Here is a 15986-nt window from a genome sequence, read left to right as displayed (position 1 = left end):
ATGGAGGAAGGGAGAAGGCGAGAGAGGGAGAGAGAGGTAGAGGGAGAGAGAGAGAGGGAGAGGAAGAGAGAGAGAGGGAGGGAAGGAGGGAGATAGGGAGAGAAGAAAGAGGGGGAGGGAGAGGAAGAGAGAGAAAGAGAGATAGAGAGAGAGAGAGAGAGGAGAGAGGGAGGGAGAGAAGAATGGGTATGGAGAGAGAGAGAGAGAGAGGGGGGAGAGTAGGGGGCAGGAGAGGAGTGGGGGAGGGAGAGAGGAGGGGGTGGAAGGGAGGGAGGGAGAGAGGGAGAGAAGAAGGAGGGGGTGGAAGGGAGGGAGGGAGAGAAGATGGAGGGGGGAGGGAGAGGAAGAGAGAGAGAGAGAGAGAAAGAGAGAGAGAGAGAGTGTGGGTGAGGGAGGGAAGGTAGAGAGAGAGAGAGACCATAATGACACCATATGGAGTCCTAAGGGATCAAATGGTGTCGTAAGGGGTCATTGGAGACCATATGACCCCTTAGGATACCATATGACCCCTAACAACACCATATGGTGTCCTAAGGGCTCATAAGGTGTCCTAAGGGTCATAGGACACCATAAGACACATAATGACACCATACGGTGTCGTAAGGGGTCATAGGACACTATGTGACCCTTAGAACACAATATGACCCCTGACAACATCTAAGGGGTCATAGGGTGTCCTAAGGGGTCATATGACACTATATGATCCCTTAGCACACCATAGGACCTATAAACAACATCAAATAGTGTCCTAAGGGGTCATAGAACACGATATGACCCTTTAGAACACCATATGGTGTTGTTATGGGTCGTATGGTGTCCCGAGGGGTCATATGTCGTCATATGATCCCTTAGGACACCATGTGGTGTTTTTATGGGTTGTATGGTGTCTTAGGGGGTCATATGGTGTCCTAAGGGGTCACAAGACACCATATGACCTCTTAGGAAACAATATGACCTCTAATGACACCTAAGGGGTCATATGGTGGGCTAATAAAATGATATATTATTTAAAGTTATGAATAGAACATCATACAATAGAACGTCAGTAGTTTAGTTTTGATATAGCTGAGTTAGACCATTGTCAGCATAAGAGAGATTCCAAGTGAACAAACAATGAGTCTTCGCTAAAAAGCAAGTGTAAGAGCTTGATCTAACCCTAAGAGTACTGCCTAAGTTCTAAAACATATGATGCTATTAAATTTGCAAGGTTATAGGACTGATCTCGATTGTGACTATAGGAATTACACACTTGATTTCTTTCATGGGTATTTACCCTTCCAAGCCTTTCAACAAGTGATGATCATCATATACTACCACTACCATGCTTACAACAAACTTTAATTTCTTTAGGTGATAGGCGTTGTGTAACAACATGGGAATTCTCGCATACCCACCACTATCATTCTCCAGGACATCATCTGTGTTACTCTCCCTCTTTCTCTTCCTACTGGTTGTTTCCTTCTGAAAAACATATTGCAGGTACTCTGACTCATCATTTTGCTTTGTTGACACTATTTTCCACATCTTCTCTGCTCACTAAAAACACATTCGAGAAGAATATTATTGCAGGTTTCCTTGTGTTGTGACAGTAATGCACCTATGGTTATTTCATACCTTTCTTCCTCCTATTCAATATACACTCATAAATCCATCAGTCAATTTTCTTAGGAGAGCATACATGATAAAAATCAAAGAGGAAGTTGCAGACAAGAAATAAATTCACTTACTTCTATAGAAGTGCAAACATAGTTGCAGTAGGGTATGGAGGGAGGGAGGGAGAGAAGAAGAGAGAGAGGGATGGGGTATGGACGAAGGAGAAGGGGAGAGAGGGAGAGAGAGAGGGATGGGGTATGGAGGAAGGGAGAAGGGGAGAGGGGGAGAGAGAGAGAGGGATGGGGTATGGAGGAAGGAAGAAGGAGAGAGAGAGAGAGAGAGAGAGAGAGAGGCCTTGTATGCACTTGAGAGGGGGAGACAATATACACATAATATATTATATATATACATATATATATATACACATATTATATATACAATATCATATTATACACACACCCAAAATTTAAACAAACTTAGCACGTACACTCTATTTATAGTAAACATAGCGCATACGTGCTTCTTACACCATAAGTATCCCATACATGGTTTTTATACCATAAGTACCCCATATGCACTTTTGACTGTTTAGTCTTGGAAATAGGCCTAGATGACAAAGCTACAGTTTGGAAGTTTGATTTCCCTCCATTTCCCTCATTTTTGACGTGTTTTATTTTATCCACTTGGTTTATCGACTTTGTCATCATCAGGTTTCAACTTCATCAAGTGGTATTTCTAAAATTGCCACCATATTTTCACCCATCTTCTAAGCTTTCTAACCATATAATTTTTTTAAAATTTGAACAATAATAACATATTATTATTGAATTTGTTTTACCAGTGTCTCCATAGTTCTCACAGACATAGGCGCACCATTTTTTTTTAAACTTTTGATATACTTATCAAAATTTAAAAAACTTTATATATTATTGTAGTGCACTTGATTATTTACAATTAAAAATAAATAAAATTGTATTTTTGATTTTTTAAGTGCAACTTATGCTTTGTGCACGAACAAGTACCTAATTGTTAGGATGTGCTCGATTGGAAAACTCATAAAAAAACAAATACTCAACAAAAAAATACATATCTTCTAGTGCTCACTCTTAACTATCTTTCTGCCAAAGGATTTGTCAAAATACTAAATCTAAGTATGACTTTTTTGATGTGCACGTCAGACACTATGTTATGTTTTTCAGAAAAAATTAGGGTCTATTTTTTGTGCGTGAAGAATTTGACCCCCTTAATCTTATCCAATTTTGAAAACGTTTAGTAGTTTGGAAACTAGATTCAGAGTACTACAATATTTGTTCTTTGATTATCTTTATATCTTGAGTGGATTACTTTCAAATTTTGCCTCCAAGTTCATGTTCACCTAATTTCAGAAAAAAAAAGTGTCCACTTATACTCCCCTTTTGGACCACCATCTTTGTGCACTTACCCTTATAGAATCTATAAGAGGTAGTTAAGCCATGTCACAAACCCAAGCACTACACTACACAACACAAGGAGACCAAGGGTGCACACCTTACAACAATCCCCTCGCAGCGCAAGCAAGGGGTTTGAACCGATGACCAAGCTCTGATACCACTTGTTACAAGTGTGGTTGTTGCTGCACCAAAAGATTGACCTATTAATGCCTGATACAACCACTAGACTTATAGAATCCACATGGGGCAATTAATCCATGTCACAAACCTAAGCATTGCGTTGCACAACACAAGGTGACCAAGGGTGCACATCTTGCAAAAGTTCATATCATCAATCTTCCTACCTACCTTACCCTACTACCCCATGATGCCAACAAGATCATTGCAAGTTTTCCAAACTCTATCCTCATCCAAATCATCCATCCAAGAGTTAGCCTTGGCCTTTGCCTCAGCCACATCCTCCAATCAATTAATTTTTTTGATGGCCACATTCATCTGTTCAAAGAGCCATTTTAATAAGTTACCATGTCTTTGCACGTCCTCATGCAATTCATTCATAGTTTTAGTAAGAACCAAGATAGAGGTCAAGGGCCTCGTATTAGAAGAGGGAGGAGGGTTTATGGGGAATGTCTAGGGTTAGCATAAGTTTTAATAGGGGACAAGATTTAACATGTTAAAATTAATAATGCATTGATATTAACTAGCTAGTCCACTAAACAATCTCATAATATGGTCAAATCAAATAGGAATAATATTATATACAAAATTAGTTAGGTAACAATTAAAAATGAATATTTTTTTGTTTGCAATTATATTATAGAGATAATGCCAATTTTGTCGACTAGGAGAAGAAGAAATCAAGATCTCATTTGCAATTTACTAGTTCACAAGAAGTGTGTATTTGTCAAACAAATGAAGAGATCAAGAGAATAACTAGACAAATAGAAAGCACAAATTATTGACATAGACAAGTGCGAGATTACAAATCAACCTTAAATTGACAACATTAACTATGTATTAATAAAAGGAGGACTATATAGAATAAAAAAACTTACGTACAATATTTGACAGTTTTTTATTTGACTTATTAGCATTTCTACTCAATCATCTATACACATGAACCCAACTATGAAATAGAACCATTGATTACTTCTTAAGTTAGCTTGCAAAAGGTGAAATAGAAGTAATCAACTCATATAACTATGAACTAGATCCTGAAACTCTATATGAATTACACAAAGTACAAGACCCTGAGACATATTTGCAAAGAATGTGATTATCTACAGAATAGTTACAACTTGCTAAGAAATTGGATAATGGAGAGACATATTTTGTATACAATGGCTATCCAAGTGGCTAAAGATACAAATATGTCTTTGGTCAATGTCCATGGGAAAAAAGTAGTTGCATTTCAATCTATCATTACATATAGAATCATATCCCATCCTCTTCAATGATCTAAATTCACTTTTAGGACATTTTGAACAACTTTTAAGGTTCAAACCACAAAATCCCCTATACCAACAAACACTAACAATGTGTCAACTCAAAAAATATATGAGAAATAATATGAAGGATTGAATTATCAAATGCATGTGAAAAGGTAAAGGTCAAAAAATATCAATACAACTACAACATAGCAAGACACTTAATGAAAAATCAACTTCTAACCAACAATATCATTTCTCCAACTGAATAAATTGATTAGAAGTACTAAACAATACCAAACAATGCAACTAATCTAATAGTTCTTCATTGGAAAACTATGATTTCTAACTACTTTCAAGACTTTGTTGCACACATCTTAAAACATGTTCATTGTATCCATGTGTAAGATAAAACATAGGTGTTGAAATATCCATAAGAGATGGTTTATTCTTAAAGGTGGAATTGGATTGAGTTTTATAGAGGCCCAATCAACATCGAGACACATGTTAGGACAAAACATTTGAGTGTCAAGTTCAGGCGTCTTAGATTTTTTACAAAAAAGATGATCTATGAAATATAATGACCCCCAATTATCCTCCAATATTTCCTCTTTAGGAACATCTTTAGTAGGAGATGGTGTATTTGTCTAAATTGGCGAGAAGATTGTAGCAACTAACAAGGTATATTGTGCTACAATTTGTGTGTTCTTGTAGGCTTCCAAAAAAAACACTTCATTATTATATATGTGTAAGGAATTACATGATAATAAGTTTTATGATTCACTCCACCCTTAACAACCTTAGGCATCTCAATAAAATGAATAGAATTGATTTGATCTTGGTTAAGTTATTCAATTTTGGGAGAGAGATCATTGGAAACATTATAATGATGGGAAATTGTATTATCATCCTACTCTAAGGTATTTTTATGGTTAAGAAAAACTTTAGGAAAGGGACAATCATATATCATTAATATTTCATCTCTAGGGGGAAGATCATTGAAATTAAAAGAAGGCATGTCATCACTAGGAAAGCTAGCTACAATATCATCCCCTTGCATCGAATAATCCTTATGGGGAAGGTACATTTTAGGAGAAGGATGAACACCATTCTCCAAAGCTTCATCTTTAGGAGAGAGATATTTTAAATAAATGCTCATATTCTCTTCTTGCAACTATGTGCCCTCATTGGTGAAACCAATTTTGGGAGAGTGTAAATCATAACTATGAATGAAAGGGAGAACCAAGTTATCAATATGCATGAAAGGGAATATCATGAACATCTAGAATGTAACATGATATTTAACTAGAAGAATAAGATAAGAACTCCATATGCACTTATGATAAAACAAGAAACTCATATGCCATATGAAAGATATAATCAAAGTGATTTTCCCTCAATATATACAATGAAATTCTGAAGAAAAATTTGAAAAACACCAAATCAAAATTATCCAAAATATAACTATTGGGTTCACCAAAATGTAAGTTGGTGATATGGGGTTTACTATATTTTGCATGAAAACCAAGAATATTAGGCATATTCTACTCTTACATTAGAAGGGAGATGATCCACTTGGCTCAAGATCCTTGGGAACAAGGTGAATTTGATGATCGTTCGCTATGAGTTGAAAGTGACTTTGCAAATTATGGGAAGAGTGATAAGGCACCCTTTTTCAAAATGTAAGAAACTATCATGGATTGAGAACCTAATTTTAGGAAAGGAAATAGTAATGTAGACTATAAAGAAACTTGTAGTCAAAATTTGAGGCAAAAGTACAGGGACTCGGTCACCCAACTTGTCCCATTCCTATTAGTTTTGGCCAACTAATAGATTGTAGACTCTAGATCTCTCCTTGAGTAGTTTTTTTGGTATCTTTGCCACCTATTCCTACACACCGTAAAGAGAAGAAATTGTTAGGAAGAAAGGGGTTTTCTTAAGTCAAACATTGGTTTTAGAATTAACCTTGAAATAGGATGAAAATAAACTTGAAAGGAAAGTATCATGTTGTTAGGTAACATATAGGCTATATTTAAAAACATAAATGTCTTATACATTGATGATGCAAATGATTATTTTAAGATTACCATTAATGTTGGTGTAATAGAATGGATCCACACAAAATACCAAAAAGGAAATCGTAAAATACATGCTTGCATGAAGGTTGTTGAAGGTTGCCACAATGGATGCTTGAATAATTGAATGCTCACTTGAAATCATGATCTCTTTATGACTTGAAGATTGATTCTCAAAATGAGGGAGGATAAATTTCTTATACAACTCTCCCAAGCATTTCATGGTGGAAAACATGGAGCATGCCTAGATGAGAATATATTTCCTACAAAATTCACTTGACCATTGTGTGGACCAAATTTGGGACAATATTAGGGGGACTAGGGTCCCCAAGGTGACCTACTCCTGAGTAGGGAATCAAAGGCAACCATGCTCCCTCTAAGATGGTCCTAAATTGCAACCTTGGGTCCTAAATGAGGATGATATGCTAGAAAGATGTTGAAAACAAGAGAACAGTAAGCAGGGGGTGTGAATCAGTGTTCAAAAAATTTAAACTTTAATGATTTGATCTTTTAACCACTTAATCCAGATAAAGAAAAGTGAAGTGTAGAAACACAAAGCTAAGATAAAAAATACCATAACACAAACATTTTTATGTGGAAACCCACTTAAGGGAAAAAACATGGTGGGAACCTACCCACAATGAGATAATACCCTATTAGGAGTAAATGAAATATTACAATGTGGAATGCACATTCATTCAGGCTCATTTCCTAGAGCTCACTACTCAATTACAAGAAAAGGGCTACAACCCGGAAGGCTCATTTCCTTACAAAATTATTATGAAAGATACAAGAGGGTTTGAGCTATTTGATAACATCAAAAATGTCTAATTATAGTTCTGATTAAGCACAAAAACATATGATCATACTCTTCTTTGCTACTCTACTCTGTTTTGATATTCTGCATTATACTGGAGCACTAATCTTCCAACCGCACACGTGAAACTATGCACAATCACTCATACATGCTTCACACTCTACTATAAATATTACAAATGATCAAATCAATTGGTCTAATATATCCACAATAAAAAATTAGATCAATTCCATGTCAGTCCAAAAACTGTATAACACACAAATGAAACGTGTTAATCAAGTCGGCTCAAATGCGATCAAAACAATCAAGGGGACCAAAACAAAATGCTCATACGCTTCCCATATATTAAATTAACAACCTCGACCACAAAAACAACCACTAAAATAACTCTACATGATCTACACACAAAATCTTCAGATGCTACAACCAATAAACACTATTCTACCAAAACAAATCTACCAGACCTTCCGAATTACTCAAAATATATCACTGAATGCCAAACCTAGAATTATGTATATCACACAACCATAATCATTACTGAGATACACAATAATAAATTCTCAATACAATTGAATCACCAACCACAACACTGTACATTCTATTGGATGACCTGTTGATGCAGAGAGTCTTGGAGCTAGTCCTATTCACCTTCTTGTCTTTCTTGTCTTTCTTGTCTTACTCAGCCCTCTAACTCCTCAAGACCATCCAATCATACTTGATAGGGGTTTTTCTATTTATACCTCCATGGTCTAATCTACTTTGGCTTTCCTCCAAGGTATAGCCTCTATTCTCACACAATTAACTTTTTCTATTGAGGATGCCACCTCAATCTCTACACACTTCCAAGGCTCCAACACCCTCTGCAAAGGATCTTACTTCTCCAACCTGTTCTATGTGAGTAACATGAACTTAGATAGTTTCTTTGATATATGTTAGGGGTTTGAGAACCTTCAAACCCATCACCAAGCTGTCTCAACCTTACTTGGTCTCTACCGCCTCCAAATAGGCCTAATACAATTAGCCCTCCAATGACGGTTTTCAAGACAGTTTGAAATTTTCCCACACAAGGCCACAAATAAATTGAATATTTGAGTACCCTTTTCAGAGTTACAAACAATATTGAATGATTACATTTGGGTTCTATTGGCATATGTGCAGAGTATGTTGACATGATGATATAGTGTTGTCATTGATGTCAATAAGCTGAAGAGAGAACTGGTAATATGCTGAAGAGAGAACCGGTAATATGCTGAAGAGTGAACCGGTAATATGTTGAAGAGTGAACTGGTTTATTGAAGTTAAACAACTAGAAAAGTGAACCATTATAATGTTTTGAACCGGTATATGGAATGTTTTCTAATCAAGGTTTAATATGGTATGACTACCAGTTGGTAGTCCCAGCCTCAGCGTTTCTGGTTGAAGTGTTTCGAGCCTGTGTGATTCAACCGATGGCATTGTGTGATGAGTTAACATTGTAATGGAGATCAAATCATGTTGCCATGTCAGCCTCATGCGCGTGAAGGATCTTGCATGAAGGGGATTGATCCTATCTACCTCAAGAATGTGCGAAGTCCCTGCAAACAATGAAGAATGCGTGATGGGTTATCACCTCCAAGAAGTAGTGAAGAACAAATGATGGAGAATGTCTTGAGATTTGTTCAAGACCATTGTATTCAAATGCAAAGTGTTCAATGGTCAAGATTGAACCGAATGAATTTCTCAACCTAAATCTTTAGGGTTTAGGGTTTATGCTACCGACCTATCTGTTTCCTATAAGGTCGATGTTGTGTTTCATGTTGAAGTTGTTGGCAAATGTTGTGTGTATCGAAGTGCAAAGATACGTGACTCTTGCCAGACCAGATATGAGAATAGATATCTACAGATTGTGAGTATAGAAGGAAGGAACTGAAGCGGATCTGCATTGGCATTGAGTGTTGTTACCAGATCATTGTAATACCTGTTGATCTTTAATCACTTCAACAGTTGGAAAATCCCTTAATAGGGTAGCTTTAACCAGCTTGGTGTAAATCCTTTAACAGGGTGACTCAAAGCCATTGAGCTCATAAATTCCTCTAATAAGGTAACCTTTAATAGGGTTTAACCCTTAACCGGGTATTCTAGCCATCCCTTAACCAGGTGATCCCTAACAGGATCGGTTCCCAATAGAACCTGTTGTAATAGTCTTTAACCAGACTAGGCTCCTAATAGAGCAGACTTCTAAAGAGTTCAAAAATAGCTTGTGGGTATTCATCCCCACAGTGGTTTTTCCCAGTTGGGTTTCCACATGAAAAATATGTGTGTCATGTGTGATGCCTCTTTCATGTGATGTTTTGTTATTTCCTGTTTAGTGGTGAATCATGTTGTTCTAGTAAATTATTGTATCTCTAATGATAGATTATCTATTTATGCATAAGGATGAAGTGGAAGTAAGGGAGTAGATTGTATGGAAAGCTAAGCTTTGTCGGTTTATGTCTTTCACAGTCTCATTATGTTTAACTGGTAGTAATATGGTTTAGACTGGTATTAGTGTTTGTTTGTCAAGTGCACTGTTTGCAGTCAAACCGGTTCAGGAAAAGTTTTTGTGTCTATACTGATTCACCCCCCCTCTCTCAGTACTGGTTTGGTACTCACTGTTCATCATTGAGTTATCAATTGGTATCAAAGCATCCTCCAGGTCCTCTATGTTGTAAGCTTAACCGCTTAAGGGAAAGATCCTATTGTAATGATGAAGAGGGAAGGTCCAAAGTTCAGTAGAGATAACTTTAAAATATGGAAGGACAGAATGAAGATATACATCAGAAGCATGGGTGCTCAACATTGGAGCTATGTTGAGAATGCTTATGTTATCCCTACCGATACTCTCACTGATGACCAAAAGAGATAGATTCAAGAGAATGAGCAAGTCATGGAAGCCCTAATTAGTAGCTTATTTGACATTGAGTTTATTGATGTTCAGGACAAAGAGAATCCCAAAAAAGGATGGGATGCCCTTGAGAATATCTATGGCGGTGATGAGAATGTGAAACAAGCTAAGGAAGAAAGCCTTAGGGGAAAGTTTGAAGACATGCAGATGGTTGAAGGAGAGACCATTCAACAATATGGAATAAGAATCAAAATTGTTGTTGGAGATATCAAGAGTGCAGGTGGTAAATTGGAAGATTCCACCATTGCTAGCAAAGTTTTGAGATCCTTATTACCGGTCTATGCAATAAGGGTTGCATCTATTCAGGAGTTGAGGTCTATAAACAAGACAAAGGTATCCCTAGACTCCATCATTGCAAAGCTAACAACCTATGAGCTAAATAATTATGATGGCAGTATTCAGAAGACTGAATCTGCCTTCAAAGCATCTGCTGCACCATCCAGAAAAGGTAAAGAAGCTAGTACCAGTGGTGAACCAAGACAGAATAGAGAAATGGATGATGAGGAGATCCTGATGGAATTTGAAGGTCTTCTTTCCAAGAGACTTCCTAAGGGAACCGGTAAATACAGAGGTAAGCTCCCTTTGAAATACTTTTCTTGTAACCGGATAGGACACATTGCTATAAATTTTCCTAATGGTGATAGCAAGGACAAACTGGAAAAGTTCAAGAAGTTCAAAGGAGGAAACCAAAGAAACTATTTTTTAGTAGTTGATGAAGGTGTCACTGATGAGGAATCAGAAGATGAAGAAAATGAAGATATTGTGTTTGTAGTAGTCAAGGAAGATGTGTCAGACAAGAAGGCTCTTTTCTCCGACTTTGATAATTCCAATGAGTGGATTATTGACAGTGTTTGTTCTCACCATATGACTGGTGACCAGAGTAAGTGATGCAAAGGATGGAGGATCTGGATGCAATCTTGCAAACTAAAGTATAATATGAACCCAAACCCCAACACTCCTATGGTGTTTCAAATGCTCAAAGTGCCTCAATAGGCTCAAAACTTGTCTTCACCTTAATTAGGTGTTTCCTCCACCTCCACACACATCAAAAAACTTCAACTAACATGAATCTAAGGTTTTAAAACCCTCAACTCATCAACTAATACAAAAACCCAAATCTAGCCCTTCACTAGGCCTAGTCTCCTAGTAGCCGGCTGGACTATTTTTGGCTCTTTTCACACACATTTCCCAAAACACTAGACAATTTTATGACTGATTTAGATACCCAATATCAACCTCTATCAACACCCAAAATATTGCCTATGGTTGTTTTGGAACAAATCATTCAAAAAACTGATGTCCCTAGTCACCATGAGGGCTAATTAGGTCACTTTTGTGAAGGAAGTACCCTCCAAACTCACTTCTAGGCTTAACCCTTTAGTAAAGTCTCTTTTTATGGTCTAAATCCAAGTATTTTATAGGTTTTAAGTTTTGGTTGCACTTCTAGATACCCAAACTCCAAAAACCTCACTAAATCAACCTTACAACTAGGGCTTTCTAGAAATCTCACTTTTAGTCACTTTTGAGGCTCAACCAAAGTTCAAAAACCTTCACAATTGTGTTTCTAGACACTTCAATGCATAAAATACCCCCCTTGTTCAATCAGATTCTCTGCTGCTACACTCTAGCCTCCATTTTCACTCAATTTTCAGTCACTTTCTTGCAACTTTCATGGTGTACACCTGCACTCTTCACTCCTTCCTATCAATAAAAGGTAAGTAAATTATTGTACATGTTATTAGGCATCCACCCTATGATAATCAGACCTTTACATTCATAGGATGGATCCATACATGCTTGGAAACTCACAACAATAGTGAGAAATCACTGGTTTTCCTAGGATAGTCAGCAATAAATGTAAATATGCAACTTTCAAGACTTCAAAATGAACTCAATACATGAAAGGAATAATAAATAAACCCCCAATGTACAGAAATGTTGACCCCTTAACCGATCAATGCAAAGAAAGCATGAATAACACAATATTTGATAGGAAATAAAGAGATTTTTATTGCTTTTGTGGAACAATCTGTACAAGTCCATACCAGCATCATCCAACCACACCAAAATGACTTTAATGACTTTATAAGACCTTCCCCAACCAACTCCAACTGATCTCCAATTGATTAGAGTGATTAAAATGTTTAAACAGCTCCAAAACTGGAACTAGCCGTTGGAAGTCCAATTTTTAAATTTAAACTTCAATTCTAATGCTTCAATCAACTAAAACCTATCAAATCAATGGGTTTTAATCATGATATGATCATTTAAAGCATATTAGACCCTTATTCAACCTATCTAGACTCCTAGGTACCATTAACCCAATTACATAGCAGTTTGGTCCTTAGGCTTTTATCGGGACCTTTAGGACTTTTATACAATTTATTAAAGTCATCATTACAATAGGCCATTATAGGCTTCAATACATTCCAATTGACTTGATTTTCTTCATGATTCCACCCTTGCATCTTCTTGGTCTTCATAGTCTTATAGGTTTGCCAGGGTGCTCCTGCACCATACTCTTGTCCCAAGAGTGATGATGTTGCTTCCAAGCATCAAATTGTTGTTGGCTCCTTAAAAATCTTGATTGAGGGATGAAATAATCCCCAAAAGTCACCTTCTTTCTGCTTCTCAAACCTATAGTCACATCACACATTAGATTAGAAACAAAACATGTATTTGGCTACTCTTGTTTAGGACATTACTGCTCATAACCAATCTGTACATCTGCTCTTCTCTGATCGACTTGCTATACCTTCAACTTCTCTTTCACACCCACATATCCCTGCTCAACAATAGGACATTTTACTGAACCAACTTGCACAAAAGACAAATCCCATAAATCATCATGAAGAGGACTATTCTTCCTCATAGTCTGCTGCAAATTAACATCTTCCTTCCAACCAATATCTTCTTGTTTTTCAACTTGCTTTATCATTGGTAAATGCTCCCCAAAACATATTATAGGATGCTCTTTCAAGACCTCCAAAGGTAAAGGACTCAATTTATATTTCTGACCATCTTTATGAACTATATATGTGTTATCAAATCCATCATGTATTGTTCTTCTATTATGTTTCCAAGGTCTTCCTAATATCAAATGTGCACAAGTCATAGGAACCACATCACATAATACTCTATCTTGATATGGACCAATAGAAAAATTCACATAAGCCTTCAAACTAACCTCTACATGCTACTATTGGGTAACCCAAGTGGCCTTGTAGGGATTAGGATGGTCAAATGGTACGATTCCTAACTTGGTTATCATATCAAGAGACACAAGATAACTATGTGATCCTGAATCAATGATTACCTTACATATCTTTCCTTTGCATAAACAAGTAGTTCTGAAGATTGTTACCTTTGGTTCTTGCTGAAGTTTCTCACCTTGCCTTACCATCAAGAAGTCACCTTCAAGGACAGGGTCTACTCTCTTTGATTCTTCTTTCTTCTCATCTTCTTGTACCATATTCACTCTTCTATCTCTGCCTTGTTCTGATTCAATCCACTTAGGACATCTGAATGATTGGTGCCCAATCTCATTGCAATGAAAACACTTACCTGTAAAGATTCCACTTCCTCTTCCAAATCTGCCACCTCTATGGTTGTATCCTCCTCTTGGTTCTGAAAAACTTTCTTTGCCTTTCTCATTGTTGCCTTTCCCTTGATCTCTATTACCTCTTCCTCTATTAGAAATACCTCCTCTTCCACCATTACTTGATCTTTCTTGTTTTCTTTTCACCTTCTCTTCTGCTCTAATTGCTAATTGATAACATTCACCTATTGTTTTCAGTATTTGTAGACCAATCTCATCTTGCAAGTTATATCTCAAGCCATTGATATATCTGGCTACTTTCTCATCTTCTTCCTCATATCCTCCTCTGATACTAAGCTTGTGAAATTGCTCAGTATAAGCCATTACATCCATCTCTTTTTGTTTCAGCTTCTGTCTCATCCTCTTCACATGAATGGTATAATTAGATGGTAGGAACTGCTCTTTCATCAAACTTTTCATTCTTGACCATGTAGACACTTTTGTTAATCCTCTTGCCATCCTATCATTCTGAAAACAAGTCCACCATGTCAATGTTGTACCTCTCAACTTAGTCTTTGCAAATTTCACTTTCTTCTCCTCTTCCATTTCTTCAAACTCAAAATAGTTATCCAAGGCATCAAGCCATCATAACACCTCTTCACTATCCATCTTTCCCTGATAGATAGGCAAATCAATATGAATCTTACCTCCACTACCTTGTACTACTTTCAACAATCTAACAAATCTCTTTTCTTTAGGGTCCTCTATGTCATTTGTTCGCTGCTCTTCGTCTGCTATCTCATTCAATTCTTCTTCATCATTGCCTTCTAGGTTGTCTTTCTTCTCTTCTCCTATTCCTCTCAAGGTTATCTATCCTTGATTGCATGGCTTCTCTCTCCCTTCTCCATTGTCTTTCTTCTCTTGCCTGAGCCTGTTGTCTTGCTAAATCTTGTTCCCTTCTTTCCCTTCTTTCCCTTCTTTCCCTTTCTAGGATTTCCTTCAACTCTTCTAGTTTTCTTGCCAACTGATTCTTAGGTGCCATAACTAACTTTAAAAAACCTGCACCAGATCTTTTACTAATGCTCTGATACCACTTGATGTAGAGGATGGAGGATCTAGTTGCAATCTTGCAAACTAAAGTATAATATGGATCCAAACCCCAACACTCCTATGGTGTTTCAAATGCTCAAAGTGCCTCAATAGGCTCAAAACTTGTCTTCACCTTAATCAGGTGTTTCCTCCACCTCCACACACATCAAAAAACTTCAACTAACATGTATCTAAGGTTTTCAAACCCTCAACTCATGAACTGATACAAAAACCCAAATCTAGCCCTTCACTAGGCCTAGTCTCCTAGTAGCCGGCTGGACTGTTTTTGGCTCTTTTCACACACATTTCCCAAAACACCAGCCAATGTTATGACTGATTTGGATACCCAATATCAACCTCTATCAACACCCAAAATATTGCCTATGGTTGTTTTGGAACAAATCATTCAAAAAACTGTTGTCTCTAGTCACCGTGAGGGCTAATTAGGTCACTTTTGTGAAGGAAGTACACTCCAAACTCACTTCCAGGCTTAACCCTTCTATGTAGTCTCTTGTTATGGTCTCAATCCAAGGATTTTCTATGTTTTAAGTTTTGTTTGCACTCTTAGATACCCAAACTCCAAAAACCTCACTAAATCAACCTTACAACTAGGGCTTTCTAGAAATCTCACTTCTAGTCACTTTTGAGGCTCAACAAAAGTTCAAAAACCTTCATAATTGTGTGTCTAGACACTTCAATGCATAAAATACCCCCCTTGTTCAATCAGATTCTTTGCTGCTACACTCTAGCCTCCATTTTCACTCAATTTTCAGTCACTTTCTTGCAACTTTCCTAGTGTACACCTGCACTCTTCACTCCTTCCTATCAATAAAAGGTTAGGAAATTATTGTACATGTTATTAGGCATCCACCCTATGAGAATCAGACCTTTACATTCATAGGATGGATCCATACATGCTTGGAAACTCACAAAATTAGTGAGAAATCACTGGTTTTCCTGGGACAGTTAGCAATAAATGTAAATATGCAACTTTCAAGACTTCAAAATGCACTCAATACATGAAAGGAATAATAAATAAACCTCCAATGTACAGAAATGTTGACCCCTTAACCGATCAATGCAAAGAAAGCATG

Source organism: Cryptomeria japonica, chromosome 5 (assembly GCF_030272615.1).
Source record: "Cryptomeria japonica chromosome 5, Sugi_1.0, whole genome shotgun sequence".
Taxonomy (NCBI): domain Eukaryota; kingdom Viridiplantae; phylum Streptophyta; class Pinopsida; order Cupressales; family Cupressaceae; genus Cryptomeria; species Cryptomeria japonica.
Note: the sequence above shows the minus strand (reverse complement) of the source record.